The 16,373-nt window shown below is 38.0% G+C and overlaps 1 long non-coding RNA gene across 1 annotated transcript in view; it reads left to right on the top strand.

Annotated features, from left to right (window-relative positions):
- Positions 1–16,373, top strand: part of LOC141492585 (uncharacterized) — a 136,372-nt gene continuing 119,999 nt past the window's right edge. The window contains exon 1 of the long non-coding RNA XR_012469974.1: positions 1–89. This is a non-coding gene — a long non-coding RNA (uncharacterized LOC141492585). The remainder of the gene's footprint in view (positions 90–16,373) is intronic.

Below are 16,373 nucleotides of genomic sequence, written 5' to 3' on the forward strand. Positions count from 1 at the left end.
GCCGGCTCGGGCTCTCCGGAGTGAAGGCGGCGGAGGGCCGGGCGCGGCGCGGCGGGCCGAGGGGGCGGCAGCCCCCAGCACAACCCCAGGTAAGTGGCGGCAGAAGTTTGCCTCCCTCGCCCCCCGCCCCGGAGCCTGGGCCAAGTCCAGCAAAGTGTCCTCCTCTCCTCCCCACGCCCCGAAGGGCCCAGGGAACTTTGGGGGAGTGCGAGGGAGGAGATGAGGGACCTTGGAAGAAGTGGGGAGCGGGGAAGCCCGGAGAGAGTGCGGGGCGAGGGCGCGTGGCGCGAGGGGCTGAGTCCAGCTGCGCTGGCAAAGGTGCGGGGGGGACCTGGACGGAGTGCCATTCACCTGGTGACCTTGGGCTGCCCCCCGCACTTGGAGGCAAGAGCCGGCGGCCTCTCCCGGGGGCGCAGAAGGCTTGGCGTTGGCCGTGGACGCCCACGGAGAAGAAAGCTCGGAAAGGGGCTTGGAAAGGAGCGAGAAGAGGACTGGCCGGGAGGCGGCTCCGCCCGAGGGAAGGGGAGCGGCGTGGGGGGCTCAGGAGGGGGCGGGGCTGAAGTGGGCAGTCGGGGGCGCTCGGGGGAAAGGGCTGGGAGCGGGGAGGGGGCTTGGGGAAGTTCGGCAGGACTCTGGGGGAGCCGGCGGCTAAGCGCGCTTGGGGAGCTCCGCATCTGCGGGGTTCCGAGGGCTGGAGCCGGAGCATCCTCCGGGCAAGTGTCTGAGACTGAGAGTGTGTTTGTGTGCGTGTGTGTGTGTGTGTGTGTGTGTGTGTGTGTGTGTGTGGTAGGGTGGCAGGATCCTTTTCGCAAGTGTGTGAGAATGAGCGTGTTCTGTGTATGTGTGTGTGTGTGTGTGTATTTCGCAAGATGTCAGGAGGCTCCTCGCAAGGGTTTGAGAGTGAACGAGTGTGTGTGTGTGTGTGTGTGTGTGTGTGTGTGTGTGTGTGTCGTAAGATGTCAGGAGGATCCTTCTCGCAAGTGTGCTTGAGAGTGAACGAGTGTGTGTATGTGGGAGGATGTTAGGGTCCTTCTCGCAAGTGTGTGTGAGATGAGCATTAGTGTGTATGTGTGTGATAGTGTGCTTGAGAGTAAGTGTGCGCGCGCGCACGTGTGTGTGTGTGTGCATGGATGTTAGGGTCCTCGCAAGTGTGCTTGAGAGTGAGCGAGTGTGTGCGTGTGCGTGTGCGTGTGTGTGTGTGGCAGAACATCAAGAGGCTCCTCCTTGCAAGAGTGTTTGAGTGAGCGTGTGTGTGTGCGCGCGTGCGTGTGGCTGTGTGTCAGAATGTCCAGGGGATCCTACTCGCGAGTGTGCGTGTGTGCGTGTGTGCGTGTGTGCGTGTGTGTGTGTGTGTGTGTGTGTGTGTGTGTGTGTGTGTGTGTGTGTGTGTGTGTTTTGTGTGCGCGTGCGCGCCCCAGTTGTGGGGGGTGAGGGTAAGCCAGCTTGCCGGCGGTCTGCTGTCTGGTGCCCGTGCCTGTGCCTGGCCAAGCGAGACCCGCCTCTCCTAACGCAGCTTGGCTACTCGGAGCCAATTTGCGCCTTTCTCTTGGCGCCCCCGTGCCAGCCGGGAGCTTCTGCTGGGAAAAAGTTTAAAGCGGCTTCCCAGGCTGGAGAGCTGCCCTGGCTGCCCTGGCCGATGGCCTCCACTTTCGGGCCTTGCTGCCCCATGCCGAGACCTCTGCTAGCGGGGGCTCCTGGACAGGAAAAGTTTATTCCTCTTTGGGCAAGGCTACTGGGCACCTTCTGTAAGAGAACCTCGTGACCTCTGCCCAGTTCACAGACCTAATGGGAACTTCAGCCTTTGGCTCCGAATGTCACTTCCCACTGGAGCAGAGATGATTTAAATAGCAGGCCTTAACCTCGGGGAAAAATAGATAGAAACTCATCTTGCGCAGTGCGTTCTCCTGTTTCTTCCTGACAGTCATATCAAAACTAATGAAAGTATACTCATCCTACAGTAAGAACAGATATTTCATAAGTGAACCTGGATAACGCCGAACAGTTTATAATCAATAATCCACACCCGGGTATTATTAGCAAGGGCCTCCGTCTTGTCAATAGATTATCTTTTAAGGAAAATATCAGATTCTGTCTTTGATCACTCTGGGAGACTTTCATGATTCTGAACTGTATCATTAGGCACAAGAGGGAGAAAGAGAAAGAGAAAGGAAGAGGAGGAGGCAGAGGAATGAGGAAGAAGAGGAGGAGGATATTGGAAAGGATTAGGAAAATTCCAACCATAGCCTTTCAGAGGATAGCCAGTTCATTTCCTATCTTACACATTGGAGAGTAAAAGAACATAGTGACCACTCTTTGCATATAAAATGATATATTGTATACCTTAACAAAATAACTATTAAGTGGTACTTAAGAAAGGTTCAAAAGCATTTACTAAGGGCCTATTTATGCCAGGCACTATATTAAGTACTGAGGATATAAAAAAAAAAAAAAAGGAAAAAATACTATCTGCTTTCCAGGACCTTACAGTTTAATGGGGAAAGCCAACAAGTAAATATGCAGGGATGAGGGAGGGAGTGAGGAAAGAATGAAGGAAGGGGGAAATGGAATGAGGAAGGAAGGTATATGATAAACTGGAGATAATAGAGGGAAGACACTAATATTAAATGGGATCATGAAATATTTCTTGCAGAAAGTGAGATTTTACCAGAACCTGTGGAAGTCAGGGAGAATAGAAAGTGGCGATTAGGAGGAAGAGAATTCCAGGAATGAGGACTAACCAATGAATATGCACAACATCATGGAGTCTATTGTAACTGAATTGCAAAATATGTGGAGGGGAATAAGGTATAACAAGACTGAAAAGCTATGAAGGAACCCATGTTGTAAAGGGTTTTAAAAGTCAAAAAGGGGATCTTCTATTTGATCTTAGAGGTGATAGGGAATCAGTGGAGTTTATTTAATATTTGGATGACATCATCAGATCTGAGCTTTTAGAAAATCAATTTGATAGCCGAGTGGAATATGGCCTAAAGCTGGGAGAGTTGAAGCAAAAAGATAACCAAAAAGTTATTTCAGTATTCTAGTTATGAGGTGATCAGGGTCTGCATCAGTATGGTGCCAGTAGCAAAGGAAAGAATTTTGTATTGACAGAATTTGGCAACAAATTCGATGAGAGGGAGGTGATGAGAGTGAGGAATCAAGGATGTCAACTATGTTGTGACCCTGAGTGCCTGGGAGCATGAGGGTACCCTCAACAGTAATATGCAGGGTGAGAAGAGAGAAGGAGTTGAGGGGAGGAAAGATATATTGATTCAGTTTTGGACAAAATGAATTTGAGATATCCAAAGCATGTTCAATAGATAGTTGGAGTTATGAGACTGAAGGTAAGAAGAGAAATTAGGACTAGATAAGTGTAACTGAATATCATCATCATAGAGATAACTGAGTACATGGGAGCTGAAAGCTCATCAAGCAAAATAGTATAGAGAAAGAAAAAAGAAGAAGGGCCAAGGACAGAGCCTGGGGGACCCTACAATGAGTTAAGCATGACCTGGATGAAGATACAAAACTAGTATCTTGGAAATTTATGTTTGAGCACATCTATCACAGTATTCTTTATAAACTCTCCCTAGTATAATTCCTGATGCATAGTAGGTGCTTAATAAATATGAGTTGAATTAATGTAAATCTTATTAACTGATTTTAATCAGTTATCACTCATTATTTTTGCTTCAACATTTTATGCTGATTTAGAATTCTTTCATTAGCATTAATTGTGTCTGCTAGAATAGACTCAGGGATAGTAGGGACTTAATTATTTACATGTTGTCTCTCCGCTTAGACCATAAACTCCATGAGTGCAGGGATTGTTTGGCTTTGTTGTGTTTGTGTCTCCATTGTTTAGCCTAGTATCTGGCAAATAGTAAAGTAAATAAATGTTTGTGGAAAAAAGGAGGATAAGAAGAAAGAGAGAAAGAAGGAAAGGAGGATGAAGAAAAGGAAGGAAAGAAGGAAGAAAAGAAGGAAGGGGAGAAGAGAAGAAATGAAAGGAAGGAGGGAGAGAGGAAGAAATGGAACTTATGCTTCTTTGGTGTCATCCATATTGCCTAGAACAGTACTGTGCTGACTCTTAGCCCTCCCCCTCCACTGAAGCTACATACTTAAAAATCACCCATGACCTCTAAATATCATCTCCAGGGATTTTTTTTTCTCTGTTGTAATTTTCCTTGCTACCTCTACAATTATGAGCATTGTTCATCACTGTCACCTTGAAATTCTCTTGTCTTTTGTGATTGTATACCAGTGGTCCACACTGGTATATACCTGTGCTGAATCATCATTAGCCAAAAGGGTTGCTTAACTATTGTGAATACTATATATTTTAATATACAATCATCTTTTAGTGTAAAAATTAGCAGTAAAAATGAACAGGTTAAGTAGAAAAGAGCACATTGTTTCTATAAAGTTTAATTTCCTTCCTTACAGTCTCTAAACCACATTTACTCTTTCAGTGCCTCTCTTCTTTACCCTTAAATGTCTGTTTCCCAAGGTCCCTTTTATAACTTCAAATAGCAATGATGTGAATAACTCCCAGATGAGAATCTCCAACAATGATCTCCTCCTACTGAAACTAAAACCATGCTTTAGTCCTCTGACTGGCAGTTGGAGTCTATACTGTCTTTGAAATACATTGCCATCATCTGAAGCTCAACATATATAAAGCTGAATTTCTCCTTTGCCTTTTGCATCACTTTCTTTCTTTTACCTTTTCTGCCCAAATGGATTTCTTTTTCAGATCTTCATAGCTCTCTAAAGGATTCAAGTTTTCCAGTTCTTTCCTAGACATTTATTTCCCATCCTCTTTTCTTAATCTTCCTAGTCAAACTATGTCCAGTTCTTTCTTCTTTCATAATGCTTTTCAAATCTGAAATCAAACAGACAGAGTTTTAATGGCTACTTTGCCATTTATTACCTGTATAACCTTGGACAGTCACTTCATCTCTCTCTGAGTTTCCTCCTCTCCAAATTAAAGGGGTTGGTCTGGATGAGCACTAAGGTTCCCACCAGCTCTAGTTTTTATCATCCTTTCTGTTCCTTATCCAATTCCCTCCCCCTACATTTTTAGCTCATTCTCCTTTGTTCCATCTTTGATAGAAATAATATAGTGCCTTCCTTTGTAATGCTAGAACATATAAGATTCCCCACCTCTAATGTCTATCTTTTGAAGCCTTAGTATTAACATGTATAGCATGTAAGCATGTGACACTTATTTATAGTAACATTTTCATTTCTTTTCCTCTTTAGAAAATGCCTTAAGTGAGGTTTGCTTCATAACAGAAATACTCTGAAGAGCCATTTGTTTATGAATAAATCCTGTGCCCAGGGGAAATGTCCGATGATTCAGTAATTGTTTAGTATTTGGTTTCTCCACATTTCACACAAAAATGTCCTTTTTTGCTTGATGTACTGTTCATCTAAAATCTAAAGCACCCTTACAAGCACAGCATTCTGTAGGTAAAAATAAATCCTATTTACTTGGGGAAAGAGAATGACTGTCGGATATGAAATAAACTTTTAATAAATAAAAAAGAAGCAATAAGTATAAAAAGAAATTTAAGAAGAGATCTCTGTAATAGCTTGAATGTCTTGTACTTCAGATTTTACCAAGTACCGGCCCCCCCCCCCCCCCAGCAATCCTGTATGGTAGCTAATATAGATCTTATTTACTATCTTCTTTTTTAGAGATGAAGAAGTTGAGGATCAGAAAAATGTCTGACCCAGGGTTACACAGCATTGGAACTATAAAGAGAGATGGATGTTATGGAAACCCTTTGTATTAATAGACTTTATTGAATATGAAATATAAACTCCTTGAGGGCAGAGATAGTTCTCATTTTTATATTTGTATCTTCATTGTCTGAGTATGTTGCTGGCACATAATAAATGCTTGTGGATCAACTGATTGATTTAGTGGGATGATGACTGGTAGGCTTTAGGAAAAGAACTGGTTAAGCATTTACCCAGTGTACATTTGTGCTGTGGTTACTATGTTGACATTGTACAAGGGATGGACTTTGTGAATAGTTAAAATCCATGGAAGTAAGAAATAGTTCCAAAACCTAAGGAATTTGCAGTTTTTTTTGCAGAGGAAAAAATTTCTATGACTTCACATGACTTTTAAAAGAACAAAGAGAATTAGCAGACCATTAAGTTGTACGAATTGAATATCTGAATGGGGAAGACATGTAGAGTTGATTTCAGTATGGGGGTGGGGCTAAGAAGGGAGAATTTTCAATAAGAAACTAGCTTGAACCTGGATATTCAGTGACATTCTAAGTGGGGATTGGAAGAAAGAGGTCAGATGGCATAAGCAAAGTGAGAAATAACCAATTCGGTGTGGAAAGTGGACAGTGTTGTAATTAGGAGGTAATGAAAAATGAACATGGAGAAACATGGGGATATAAGAAACCCAATTTCATTTTTCTCATCTCACTGCTTATTTGGTCCCATCACTTTAATTCTCAATATCTACTGCTAACATCCTGATTAGAATAATGCAATAGTAGAATATCTTACTTATCTCATAAATGTGAAGTGGGATATCTTACTTATCTCATGTGTTTGATGTAAGGTTTCCATTCTGATGTGAATCAAGTACATATAACTTCCTGAGGACAATAAGAATTTCATTTACTGTAAGACCACTAAGTCTAGAAAGATTCCACTGTGATTCAGAGAGTCTGCTTGTGAAAATATTCTTTATTCTCTGAGGGATGAAAGATCTGTTAGGATGAAATGAATGTAATATGGAAAACAAAGTGGTATGATTTTCACTTGGGCCTTTTTAACTTGTTAAAAACCTATGGTGTTAATAATAGGTTTCCACCTACCCAGTTTCCAACTAGAGCTAGTAGGCATAAATTTTCAAATTCATTTAAAAATTATTTTTAAAATGTGATATATGTGAACCTCATAAAACACCAGAAAAATCAGCCAAGTTCTCTAGGAGAGTGCCCTCAAGATGTGAGATGGGCACCCAAAGAATTCTGGAATTCCAGAAATTTGGTGAGAATTCTAGGTCATCAGAAAATTTGTCTTCTTCTACAGGTCATCCTCTTCTATCCCTCCTTAGGAAATGCACCAATTAAGTAATCAGGAGTCAGGTCATTACCACCTGGGGAATTATTTTATTCTGATCATTTAAAGCATTCTACTTGACTTAGCTATTATAGAGCCCATACATTGCATGATATCCGGATGAAACAGTAGGCAAATACTTTATATTCTGAAGTACTTCCATTATGAATGACTTCTTTTGCTCCATTTTTGTGAGATCAATTCCTGCTGTTTCCTTCATTGCCAGGATGTGATATATCTACATTATGATTATTATAAGTAACCCCGGGACTAGAATGATACAGTTTATACAAAATTACTGAACCTAATTAAATAAAATGAATTAGAGAATATTCCCTGGGTTTAAATATGCTTGGCTTGAACTTGAATAAGTTATTGAGCTTTTCCTGAGACATCTAAATACTTCATTAATAAGATATGTTAACTTTAAATTATCTTTTGCTTTCTAAAACAACTCAGTCCAATGGTATAGTCCCACATTACCAGAATACAACATAAAGACCAAAAGCCTAGATGAAATAAAGCAATGGAGCAAAGTAATTTTAATCAATGTGTTCCTCCTCAATCCCCAAATGGATTTCTCATTCCTCTTTCATTTCTTTATTCTGCCCATGTCTACTCTTTAAATATGGTGGAAGTCTCAGTTTTCATCCTTTGACAGTAGAGACAGAGGTCCCCCAACCTGACTTTTCGACAAAAGTCCATTTATCCTACTGGGAGGTCAGATACTATCAGTGGTCAACTACCCTATGACATTTGACTAACTCATGCCAGTTTTCAGTACCATTCTGGTAGCCAGAGATTTGCCCACAGTAGTATGAAAACCAATTCTCCCATTCTCCTGAGAGCCCATGACAGGGATGTTTTCCTTATGCCAGTCCTTGATACAGTGACCCAGGAGAGAAGCACATTCATTCAACTGGCTAGTGGTGGTGTGGGGAGGACAGAGAGAAGATTTTCAGCTGATAAAGAAAATTTTCTAATTCATACAACCTTCTCCAAGTGTGCCGACTATGAAATAATTGAGTTCCTAGACCATTTCAGTCAATGGCTTGCCCCTAGTCAAAGGTTAGGTTACTAACATCATTAGATCAGAGGCCAGAACTACAATGGGCATTCTTGCAATGGCAGAAATTTATTTGGGACGGGGATGATGCAGATCTCAAAACTCAAGACTTCCTTGTGGGGGAGACACTAGGACATCACCCCTAGGGAAGTTGTTGTTGACAGAAACTCCATACTACTTCTTTGGGAGCAAGAGAAGCATCACTGATGTTTCCTGATGCAAACCATTCTGAGAATCCCTCAGAATGATCTGCCCTGGCCAAATCAAGCTGTACCAGGAGAGGGAAGGGTTCATCCTTTAGGGATGGCACAGGCTGACAGATGATAATTGACCTTTAACTTTGAGGGGATAACAGAAGTTGGGGCAGATTTGTGATGGGTAAGGTACAGAATAGATGGAAAGAGGTAGGGTTAGCTCCAGGAGGGAAGCACTGTAATGACAATGATTTGGTTATGGAAGAAAATAAGCTCATTATATAATGTAAAGCCAGTAGAAGAAATAAGGAGAGCAGGCCAATGGGAGAAAGACCTTCTCTCAGATTCTGGTGCTCAGTGAAAGTACAGCCTTGCTTGCCTCACCTATAATGATAACTATCAGATCCTCTGATTTCCTCTCTCTGGAGGTGAAAACAGGCAATGAAGACATGCCTCAACTTCCTGCATTCCTCTTACTATGCACCTTCTGGGATCTTAATGTCTTTGGTTAACTTCACTGACTCTATTTGGGTTGTGGAGATGATTTGCTTTTTTCTGAATATATATTTGGATTTTATTACTTTCTTTCTGGTGACTGTTATCAAAAATCTTGGGACATGTCCTTCTATTTAGATGAGTAATTTTTTCCTTCATGATGATTTGGGAGCATATCTTAATATCACCTTATTTTTAAAATTATTTTCTTTGCTTTGCTCTTCATGCCTACCCTCAGATATCTTTCAGTCTCTTTGTTTCATTTTTAAGAAAAAAATATATTGTGATTTTCCTGATCCTGATTGGAGTGGGGAGACAATATATCTTGAATAAACGTGGAGAACCATAGACATTGGTAGACTTATGAACATCTTAATGTATTTAATGTCATTTCTATTAATTGAAATCTTTATCTACTGATTGGATTTTCTAGAATCTTTTGGGAAAATACAACAGGTCTCATTTATCATCAGAGAGTAAGATATTTTATGTAAATTATTTTTCTAGATGGCAAAATCTTATTGTTTTAAGAACTAACATTTAATTTTTTGCAATCTTGGATAGAAAATATTTTAAATGTACTAAAAATTTGCCTACCTCCTTAAATATAGCATACTGAACTTAATTAAAAAAGAAGTAAACTAAACAGCTCAAAATGATCCCTTGCCCCCCAGCAGAAAGGTAATATCTTGAGGACAGGGACTATTTTTGTATTGTCTTTTATACTTAGCATCAATCCCAATGCCCTGCATATATAGCATGTACTTAATAAATGTTCATTGAATCCTTGATTTTACTTTGATATAATATTAGTTTCTGAGACTTATAGTCCTGCTTTCCTCGAGTAAAATGATATGACTATTGTCATTTAGAACTTGTCAAGCACTTTACATATATTATTTCATTTGATCCTCATAGCAATGCTATGTATTATTGCCCAATTTAATGATGGGAAATTGACTCAGAGGGATGAAGTGATGCATATTGTCATAAAAAATATTCAAAACAGGATTTGAAATTAGACTACTTTTGAGTTTAAGTCCAGCCCATTTTCTTCTACATCAAGTGATGCAAGAAAACTGCTTTTTGAAGTTTTAGTTCTTTTTATAGTACTTTCTATACTACTTATTGCTTCAAGGCAGCTAGGTGGCACTATATTGTCCTGAAGGTGGCACTATATTGCCCTGAATACTGGACCTGAAGTCAGGAAGGCTCATGTTGAATCTAGTCTGGTCTCAGTTACTTAGTAGCTGTGAGACCCTGGGCAAGTCACTTCATCTCTAGTTATCCGTTTCCTCATTTGTAAAGTAGGGATATTCATAACACAGAGTTGTTGGGAGGATCAAATGAGATCATAATTATAAAGGACTTAACATAGTGTCTGGATCATAGAAAGTGAACTCTATCTCATTTTTATATCTACCTGTATCTGTATTTATATCTATCTCTATCTCTATCTCTATGTCTGTCTCTATGTCTATGTCTATGTCTATCTATCTATCTATCTATGTATCTATCATCTATCAATCTATCTGTAAAGTAGGGATATGCCTAACCTCCCAGAGCTGTTGGGAGGATCAAATGAGATCATAATTATAAAGGACTTAACATAGTGCCTGGGGAGTATTTGTATCTATCTCTATCTCTATCTATCTATCTATCTATCTATCTATCTATCTATCTATCTATGTATCTATCATCTATCTATCATCTATCAATCTATCTGTATCTATATCTGTAGTTAGATCTATATAAGTGTATGTAGCTATATATCTATCTATATGTCTATAATAATATCTATATATTTGTATCTGTATCTATATAAGTATCTGTATCTATATATTGATATCTCTATCTGTATCTCTAGATCTCTAACTGTATATATATGTATCTGTATCTATATATCTATATCTCTTTGTATCTATATCTCTGTATGTGTATTGTATTTGTATCTATTTCTATATCTGTATCTGTATTTGTATGTGTATCTATATATCTGAATCTGTATCTGTATCAAAATCTATCTATATCTGTGTCTAATCTATATCCTATCAAAATCCATATCCTTAATATACCCACATCTATGTACCATCTATCTAATCTATCATCTATCTATCTATCTATCTATCTATCTATCTATCTATCTATCTATCTACCAAATACCTAATCTTTCATCTATCTAGCTATCATCTATCTATCGAACTATCTATCTATCTTTCTATCTAAGCTATCCATGTTAGTTATTATTATTATTATTATTATTACTATAATTATTAACAGGCTTTCAGTTTTTTCTTTTCACTCTTGTCAGTGTATCAGCCACTAGAAATTCTCCCGTCTCTACAATTGTCGATTATTAGTCTCCTGACACCTGAACAATCAGATGACCAAATTTGTTACTATTATATCTGAAAATGAGTAAACAAACTCTAAGTGAAGGTATGATGGGAACCATCATGTCATTTTTATCAAATGACAAAGAATGACTTTATGACAAAGCATGAACTTTAGAGCATGGAATGTATGTCATTCATTTTCGCTATATAAAGAATAATTGCTGCTTCATTTTTTTTTTAGAAAAAGTAGTTGAGAATAATGGATGAATGATATCCTTAAAATAACTGAAACATTATAATATTTGGGAAAATCTAGTATATATTCCTTTGTCTGATGTTTTAAAACATATTTCGTAACTAGTAGAATGAGAATTAATATATTTTATAACAATATCACATAATTAACTCCTAAACACTCCACTTGACCTGAAGAACCCCTCCCTGTACTTTTTTTTTGGGGGGGGTGAGTTCCGCTCTTGATAATTAAAGTATCCAATGATCTGCAAATATTTATTGAAATTTTACTCTGAGGCGTTATCAGTGGTGTTATCAGAGATGTCAAAAAAGCCTATTGTGCTCCTTTCTCTCAATAATGATTTGAAGATCTCCAAGATGCCTTCCAGGTCTCTTTGACACCATGAGCTAATGGCTCCTGTTTACAGGGTAATTTAAAATTTAACGAATGCTTTCTCCATCATGCCACTATAAGAAAGGTATAACCCAGGAATTATTACCCCCTATTTTATAGTGAGGGAAACTGAGATGACTTTCTCAGAAAACACAATCATTAGAAATGGAGGAATGCTGCAAAGTTGACAAATTTAAATTTGTTAGGAAATTGTTAGGGAAAAATTTCCCTACAGATCTATCCCAGTGGATTATGCTCACTTAGGGTTATTAAACAAACACTGAATGATCCAGAATCTGTCTGGTTCATCTATGTTCAAAAGGAATTGTTTTTCAGATATAGGGGTAAGTGTTACTGAGTTCCCTTCCATTTCCAAAGTTCTGAGATCTCACATATTCTTGAGATAGTCATAAAACTAATGACAAAGAAGATTCAAACATGGTCTTCTGTCAGTCCTCTAAAGAGCTTGCAATCCAGTTTTGAGGAAAAAATAAGACAATATAACAAATCACCTATAATAATATTTGAATGCTAAATGAACAAAGTAAGCAAAATGTACTAAAGTAGTCCTAAAGAGGGGGCAGAATGCCATAAGCTGAGAAAAACATCACAAAGATGATGAGGCTTAATTGAACTTGATGTGTTTGTTCAGGTAGAGAGGAATGAGAAAGACATTATAAATGTAGAGAATGTTGTGAGCAAAGCTACAGAGGAAAAAATATAGAAGATATAAGGTAGACAGTCATGAGTCAGTTTGACTGAAGAGAAACTGCACAAAATGAGAAAAAATTGGAATGATGGTTGGGAATTGTGAATAGTCTTGAATATTAGATCTATTAGTTTAGAGTTAAGATTTTTATCCTATTGTTAGTGAGGGCTAAGAAAAATGTTTTGCCAAGAAATGTGGTGATGGTATTTTAGGACAGTGAATCTGATGGTGGGTAGAGTAAATTAGAATTGGATAATGGGAGAATGCAGCAATAGTCCAGGAATAAATTGATAAGGTTATGCGATTCATTTTGTCATGTCATCTAGTGACTCTATCAACAGCTCTAAATTTCAACTTCCATTACACTTGATTTCTTTCCCAGAGATTAAAAATAAGTCCTAGATTTGAACTCAGATGGCATGGAGATACATGTCTGGGTTCTGTCCCTTTTGGAGGACTTTTCAGAGCTTCAGCATTCTCATCTGTAAATTAGGTAGAATGTTGCCTACACTAAAGAATGACCTGAGAGGTTAATTGCTACCCGAAGAATGTTAAAAGGCTCCAGGACTTTGGACAGGTCCTTCCCAGAAAAGATGGAGAAGGCACAGGTTGAAATTACACAACACGGCATGGACTGGTTGGCATCTATAACCCTAGAAGGTTGAAGGATATGATGAATCTAATTAAGTAATGAAATATAACATTTATGCTATCTTTCTCATAAATGAAAAGAGAACTTTGTAGTCTTTTAGAATGCTACATACACAGTAAATTATTAACTCACTGTACCATCAGAAAAAGTTGATTAATGTGAAATTTGTAGGTATTTCACTAAGTTGGAGTTCATGATTGCAATCATGTTTCAGATTTCCTGGAATGAGGCATAATTAAATATAAAATTATAGCAACTGAGTGAGTCCCACTCCTCCCTACAGTAAAATGCTTTAACTAATGGGATAATTAATGGCCATCACTGATTCCAATGAATTCTATGATTTCTTATAATAAAAGTAGTTCTGCTTATGTACTGGGCTTGTTTATTCAATGAACTTTTGACTCACTGAAGCAAGAATTTTACTGGAATAAACACTTGCTTACATCTGGTACATATTGAAGGCTATTGCCTTTTCCAAGAATAGTATTCAAACATGTTAGCAAAATCATAAGCAGCTGTGTGCTAATGGGAACATAGTAACTTTCTACCATCCTATCCTGTTGCTTAGAAATTTTTTTTTCTCAAGTTAAAATACCAGAAAAAGAAAAATGTCTGTTAGTGTGAATTGATTGCTTTTATTTGTAACCTTTATCATATCTTTTGTTTTCACTCCTGCCCTGTCTCTGATCCTTTAAGATTGAAAGTGCTATGTATGTGTATATAAGTATGTATGGTTATGTATATATGTATGTGTAAGTGTGAATATGTATATTTGTGTTTAGATGTATTAGATGTGTTTGTGCATTCTATGTTTATGCTATGTATATTCATTGATATGTGTGTGGTGTTTATATGTGTTTACATGCATGCTGGTCTGTTATATGTATGTATATGAATATGGATATAAGAATAGTTATGTTGCTTCTTCTTTCTTTCATTTTTGGGTTCTTCTAGAAATCTGAGCAATCATTTCTTTCTCTTGATTCCTTCCTTTCTCTTTGATTGAATTTGGTTGTTTGTGGTTCCTGTGGAGCTTTCAGTTCATGTGATTATTCACTTGACAGGAATCAAAATTGCTGAGTATTAAAGATAAGCCCAATAGTTTAGCATTTTAGTTCTAAAAAGACAAAAGAAAATTTCCCTCCAGTCTTCAATCTGGCACAGTTATGATTATGATAATGATTATGATTATTATTATTATTATTAACTTTTTTAGGTTTTTGCAAGGCAATGGGGTTAAGTGGCTTACCCAAGGCCACACAGTTAGGTAATCATTAAGTGTCTTAGGCCAGATTTAAACTCAGATACTCCTGATTCCAGGGCTGGGACTCTATCCACTGCACCACCTAACTGCCCCACTGTTATTATTTTTGAAGTCAATAAATAAGGTTCTTCCTTTAAAAACTTCTCTATGATTTTTCAGTGAATTTTAAATTGCTCTATGGCATGAGGCAAAGAGATTCTAAACAAGTTGGAAATATTCCATATTTAAGGCCAGTAAAATATAAAACAGAAGTAAGCATTTTTTAAGTTCCTTTGTTTCATAATCACATAATAAATGTTTCAGTGTTATACCCAAGATGTATTCATGAAAGACTTTTCATGATATAGCGAATGGACTTTGGAGTCACAAAGCCCTGGATTCAAGACCCATCTCTTACATTTAACTAGCTATGTGACCTTCCATATGACCTCTAACCTCTCTGTTTTTCAGTTTTCTCAGCTATAAAGTTAGATGGTTTAGACTAAATGATCTTATGGTCCCTGGTGCCTTTAAATCTATGATCCCATGATTCATGGTTTAATCCATCCACTCCCTCTATAGCTTAGTAGATGGTATCTGGAGTATAGCCTATACTTAACAAAAGTATTCTGAGTAACTGTTTGGTGGTACCTGTGATTTGCTATAGGTGAAAACATTAAGCAGTCAATGTCACCTTTTTATTGATGTCTCTCTCAGCTTTTTTTAGATTGGTTGTCAGACTACAGACAAATAATCTTTCACTGAATTTGTATTCAAAGACCCTCTAGTTTGGTAGAATGTGCCAGAACTTTTGCTTCTTCTTTAGCATAGACCTAACCAATGTTGAGTCACTCTACATCATGATAAGGCATTGGTATAAGATTTCAGTAGTCTTTTCAACATAATAATGAGCAATCATTAATACTATATAATACCTGAGTTCTGAGATCAGAACCAAGAAAAGGACATGAGATGTGATGCCTGAGAAGATTGACTGAAGTTAAGATAACAAATAGGAAAGAGAGAGAGAAGAGAGTGAGATAGCAAAAGAGGACAATATGAGAAACAATAGAAGTGCCAAATGGAACAGCAATGACAGCAGAGGAAACTGAGTTAAACAAATCACTGGGAGCATCATAGATTTAAAATATATGAGGGTTCTTGAGAATCATCATTTGAAAAAAATAATAAATTAGAAGTTCAAAACTGATATATAAAATGATCTTTTTGGATAGTACATAAATGGTGTTAAGGTTATATATATGTATACATATGGTTATATATATACATGCATATATGTGTGTATATCTATATATATATATTATTTGCAAAAATTGGAGGAAAAATTCCACAGGATTCTTTAATTTATAATTAAATAAATACCATGTGACATGAGGGTTTTTAAAGTAACAGAATCTTTCCTAATGCATTTCAGGGCATGGAGCCCATCAGATGCCCAGGTTTGCTTTATTGGATAAGTTTTGACCTCTTTCATGAGGCTAGACAGCCCAGAAATGCCAACAGTTGCAGAATGATGCCATGTGGATGCTGTACCTGAGTTCTGCAGCAGAAGGGTTAAAAGTGAAGTTGCCGGGATGCTGGGAACAAAAGTGAAACTAGCATCATGGAAACCTTGCTGATGAGGAGAACAAAAATCAGATTACCTGAAAAAGTTTCAGGGAGATTATCACAGTGCCTCATTCATGGGAAAGGTGACCTGCAAGGGGAAAAGGAGAACTGAGCTAACTTAAAAACTAAAAATTGCTCAGCAGATCTCATGGGGCATTTAAAGAATTTATTTAAAAGGTTAGTTTTTTCTGGAAAATGACTCCCATAGCCTGGTTGATATCAGCACTCATCATTTTTTTTATCATTAGCTAAATTTTAATGTTTCCTTTTCAAATCACCTTTCCTTGAGTTTGTGATATCACAAGGCCAATAGAGTCAAC

Source organism: Macrotis lagotis, chromosome 7 (genome assembly GCF_037893015.1).
Source record: "Macrotis lagotis isolate mMagLag1 chromosome 7, bilby.v1.9.chrom.fasta, whole genome shotgun sequence".
Classification (NCBI taxonomy): domain Eukaryota; kingdom Metazoa; phylum Chordata; class Mammalia; order Peramelemorphia; family Peramelidae; genus Macrotis; species Macrotis lagotis.